Here is a 5,888-nt window from a genome sequence, read left to right on the forward strand (position 1 = left end):
GATTACATTGAATTTAATTTGAATATTTTTTGCTTAATAAAAGTGATTTAATAAAAAAGTGGCAAGTTTTCATTTTACATTAAAATGGAAAATATACCGCCATTTTTAATTTAAAAAATGCAACATCAGATTTGAAATCAGCTTTCCAAAAAAGCCTGTGTATCATCAATTTGATCGAGGTCTAAACTTTTTAAATAATTTATGCCCGCCATTTTGAATTTTGAGTATCTAAAACCAGCTTTCGGTTAAGTGACCCCGAAAAACTCAGTGATCACCCATTTTATCAGGACCCAAGAATTTGTATCCGCCATATTGAATCTGCCATTTCGAATTTAAAAAATACAACATAAGATTTGAAATTAGCGACCTAAAAAAACTTAAACATCGACAATTTTATCAAGGTCCAAATATTCTGAATAATTCATGTCCACTATATTGTATCTACCATTCTGAATTTTGAAAATCTGATTGCATATTTCAATTGAGCAGCTTCAGAAAATTACGTCTCACCCATTTTATCAAGACCTTAATATTCTTAATAATTCATGCAAGTTGTATTGGATTTGCCATTTTAAATTCTGAAAATCCGATAGCAGATTTTGATTAAGCGGCCTCAAAATCCTAATTACCACCTGTTTGATCAAAATCAAAACATTTTGAATAACTCATGACCAGCATATTAGATATTCAATTTTCAATTTTGAATATCCAGCACCAGATTTGAAATCGGCTTCCTCAAAAACCTAAGCATCGCCAATTTCATCAAGGTTCGAATATTTCTGTTAATTCTTGTTGTCCATATTGGATCAGGCATTTTGCATTTTTTAAACGCGATGACTTCTTGCGACATAGCGACCTCGAAAACATAATTATGCCTTATTTAATCAAAACCGGAACATTCGCAATAATTCATGGCCGCCAAATTGGATCCGACATTTTGAATTTTTAAAATACATTAGCAGATTTGGATTGATCGACACAAAATCATAAATTATCAATCACTTTATCAAGATACTGTGTAAAAATACGAATATTTTTAATAATTTATGTCCGCCATATTGGATCGGAAATTTTGTATCCTTAAAATCCAACACAATATTTCGATGGAATGACACAAATACTACGCATCGCTTATTTAATTAAGATTCGAATATTTTCAATAATTCATGTCAACCACATTGGAACAGGCCAGGGGCGTTGGCTACCGCCGTAACAGCCGTAGTTGCTTCCCAAAAGTGGTTTATGAACAGATATGTTGCCAGAAAATGTTCCCGTCACATATCGAAGTAAATCTCACAGAAGCAGAACGTAGATATATTAAAATTAAAAAGGATATCTTAAACTTCCTCTCCTTATAAAAAGTTTGAATAATAAATTAATGGAAAAATTTAAGGTTCAAACAAATTTCTCGAATTTTTAGTGATTTTTCAGAATGCTCTATCTCAGTGAAAAATGGTGGTAACAAGGTCTTAAAACATCATTTTCAAGCTTTAAGTTTCTAGTTTTGAGATCTTTTGACAAAAAAAATTTCGGAGCTACATGTTTCGCGCAATTTTAACGAGTAGCGTAAGAAAACATTTTTGCTCGGCACCGCCATTTTTCACTGAGATATCGAATTTTAATTGAAAAAGGACCCATTTGTCTTTGATCGACGATATCTCAGCAACCAATGGTCACAAAGAGAATTTGAAGGGAGTTCTGAAAACTGGAATAAATTTTCTACAAGATTCTGCCACGATCATTTTGATCTAATGAACCGTTTCATTGTTGCGAACGGTCAAACTTTTGAAAATATTAATGGGGTCAATTGTTTGCGCTTAAACATGTCCTAATCATGGCAAAAAAATTTTCTCACACTGCTTGTTAAACTTGACCTTAAAGCTTCAGGATGCTTTTTTTAAGACCTTTATACGACCATTTTTTATCCAGATACAGTATTCTGAAAAATCATAAAAAATTCGAAAAATTTGATTGATCCTTTAATTTTTTTAATGAGTGTGAAACGTCGAAATTGAGTTGTAGTAGAAAGTGATCATTACCCTCTGAAATCGATTTTTTTTTAAATACAAGATTTTATCGTTTCTCGGGTGGAATTAGTACATTGGAAAAATTGTTATTTGTGCAAAGCTTAGGCATATTTTTAAAATGATAGATTTATAGTATTATTATATTTACCAAAAGAATACACGACGATTACTGAGGTAAAGGCCAGATTATAAACGGTCCTCGTTTTTTAAAAGCAAACAAAAAATTCTTAATGGATTATGGCAGAACCTAATTAACTGTGTGACAAAGGAATATTCCAGAGCTTCAATAAATTATTCATTCCTACAGTTGTTATCTCGGAGAACACAGGCGTCAAACTTGTCCTTCAGAGATAATCATATTTCATCACAATCAGTTTTATGAAAAAATTTCATATCTGCCTAATTCGGTAAAAACAATGTCCCTGGCATCAATTTTATACATCGATTTTATATCAGGTAGCGAATACGTTTATTAATTACCTTGTCAGAAACACAGAGAAAACAGAAGATAAACTTTACCTCGATTTTCGACGAAAGTTTCGCCGCAACAAAAATCAACCTTGTTGAATAAACTTTACACAAAATCGAGATAATTTCGTGTTTTTAACCTGTCTTAGAATAATTTTTCAGTGAAAAAGCGCCATCTTCTGTGTACTTGATAGCAGTGCGAAAAACAGGAAATTATTCATGAAATCGGTCTGGAAATTAGGAGAAGACTTCTGGTAAACAATAGAGTCACCCAGCAGGGGCTACACGACCAGGGCGGTACTATGCCAGCAGTACAAAAATAGACTAAAAAAACACGTTTATAAATGTTGCCAGGGTGTTTTTAATCGTTGTAGAATAGTCTAAAACACCTAAAAAGCAAAACGTTACACGAAGGTTTAAAGAAAATTGCCTTTTAAAAAATTATTGCGCAACGTGGTAAAATTTCTAAGTTCCGTCGATACAAATTTTAAATGCTTATTAAATGTTATTATCAGAACTCTTAGAATGGTCTAAAACATGAAAAAGTAAAATATTACACGAAGAAAAATTGTACCCGATTTAAATTATTTATTTAAAAATTATTTTATTTATATTTCCGTGAACAGATAGTTTATTTTATACCTATTTTATGTCGTATGTTGATAAAAAGATTAACGAGAAAAAAGAGTTGAAAGATTGTTGTTTTAACTTTTCTGAACTGTAGCTTAAGAGGATCGCTTTTTCATAGAGTTTCAGCTTGTCGGTTTAGCGCAGTGGTTAGCAATCCCGACTGCTAGGCGATAACCTTTAAGGATATTTCAAGGTCAACTTTTATTTTTCGATTGGAAACCCCTATTTTTAACACCGTCCATCGAAAGAACAGAAAATTGTACGTTCAGATATTCATCATGGTCAAGTGACGCGATGACCTTCGGGGTCATTCCAGGGTCGTATAAACTCAAACAAGGTCTAGACAACTGATGAGTGAAAAAATGCTTTTTCGTAAGAAATATTTCAGACAAAAGTTTCAGGGTTATGGACGAGGATTTGAATGGTGGCCTTGAAGCTGACCTTGGCGTGAACCTTCAAGGTTATTTCAAAGTCAAATTTTATTTTTAAATGGGAATCCCCAATATTTGAAGCCGCCAATCGAAAGAACGGAAAATTATATGTTTAGATATTCATCAAGGACATGTGATTCGATGACCTTCGGGGTCATTCCAGGGTCGTATAAACTTAAACAAGGTCTAGACGGCTGATCAGTGATAAAATGCGTTTTCGTAAGAAATGTTTCAGACAAAAGTTTCAGGGTTTTGGACCAGGATCTGAATGGTGGCCTTGAAGCTGACCTTGGTCTTAACCTTCAAGGTTATTTCAAAGGCAACTTTTATTGTTAAATGGGAACCCCTATATTTGAAGCCACCAATCGAAAGAACGGAAATTGTACGTTCAGATGTTCGTTAAGGTTATGTGACCCGGTGACCTTCGCGATCATTCCAGGGTCATGTAAGCTCAAACAAGGTCTAGATGGCTGATCATCGAAAATATGCGTTATAAACAAATAATAGTTAAACATTGTATCCAGATCCAGTCGACTAAGGCGAGATCCATCTTAGATCTCATCAGTCCACAAAAAAACCTTGTTTAAGTTTACACGACCCTGAAATGACCCCGAAGGTAATGGGGTTACATGACCTTGATGAATAGCTGAACGTAGAATTTTCCGTTCTTTCCATTGGCGCTGTCAGAAATAGGGGTACTCGCAATCATTATTTATTTTTTAAATACCTTTTTTGTTATATCTTTAGATGATAAAAATAGTGGGTGTTAAGATCAAACGAATAGTTTAAAAATTATATTTTTGCAATTAGAAATAATATTCGGACGATATGCTCTCGTATGATGATGAATGGATGGTCTTTCAAACAATTAAATAATTTTTTATCATTTTTAAAATTAACTCCCGCATTTTCGTACGCCAGCGGTTTGCCATTATTGTCCCAGAACTGCCAAAAACAGTACAGAACATTCTTATCATTAGGGGGTTTACCGGTATAAAGCCAGTATTCTAGCAGTAGCGCGCCAGTACCGAACTCCGACCGGAGGTACTGGCGTGGTGCTACGCTGGAGGTACACCGGTTTAAAGCCAGTATTCTAACAGTACTGCGTCAGTACCGAACTCCGACCGGCGGTACTGGCGTGGTACTGAGCTGAAGGTACACCGGTATAAAGCCAGTATTCTAACAGTATTGCGCCGGTACCGAACTCCGACCGGCGGTACTGGCGTGGTACTGAGTCGGAGGTAGATGTCCCCCTGGGTTCCTTCAAATAATCATTAATTTGAAACGAATGTATCTTATTAAATATAATGATCGACAAGTTGATATGGTATGAAGTTTGTTCTCTTCGCCGCTAAAAATTGTTTTGAAATTCAATCACATTTATAAAATTCAAAACATTTTTGCAAGTAATCAATTTTATTAATGCAAATGTAGATAGGCATTTGCAACTTCAATAAACTACTAACTTTAGACTGACACACAAATTAAACACTCATAAAACTATAAAAAAATAAGTTAATTTCGTCGGTAAGTTTTTGGTGGTAAGAATTTAAATTTTTTAAATAGATTTGAAAAATGTGTTTTTAATTTTGAAATAGTTATGCAAGACTCAAAAGTCATTTCATTCCTGAAATTATTAAAAGGTTATAAATGTACTGCGTTTATCATTTTTGCGCTAATTATTTGTATGTATTAATCTAATTGAAATTAAACCATTCCGATTTTTTTTAACCGTGAAATATTTGTGTGAATCGGAAAATGACTGGGAATTTTTTTCCTCGATTAAAACGGCTACCCTGAAATTATTTTTGTGTAGTGCACAAGGTGAAAAAAAATCATCCGAATTTAAAAAGAACAATAATTATTCCTGCCAATACAGAAATTCTTTACTCAATAAAGTAACATTACTTTTTTGGATTCGGCTAGATTAAAATTTTGTTATGTGAACCTTATTTAATTTAAATTAGGGTTGTAAGACATAGTTTTATTTTTTAAACAAACTTTTCGTGTTCGATGATAGCAGTTTGAAAATCAGAAAAATGGCAAAATTCATTAAATTCATAAGTAAACAAAAAAAAAGTTTTGAAAATATAAAATGATCATGTGATATTCTAATTGAAACTAAATAAGTTTTAGGCAACAGATTTTTTAACTTAAGAGAAAAAGTTAATCTAGCCGAATTTAAAAATTCCTTTATTAGACAGGCATTATTTTCATAATTTTCAATTTTACCGTAAATTTGACCTTGAACTTCATTTTCTATGTTTTTTGACGGTCAAACCCATTTTTTTTTAATGGAAACCCATATTTTTGACAACGGATTTGGAAAAAG

This window comes from Belonocnema kinseyi, chromosome 1 (genome assembly GCF_010883055.1).
Source record: "Belonocnema kinseyi isolate 2016_QV_RU_SX_M_011 chromosome 1, B_treatae_v1, whole genome shotgun sequence".
NCBI classification, from domain to species: domain Eukaryota; kingdom Metazoa; phylum Arthropoda; class Insecta; order Hymenoptera; family Cynipidae; genus Belonocnema; species Belonocnema kinseyi.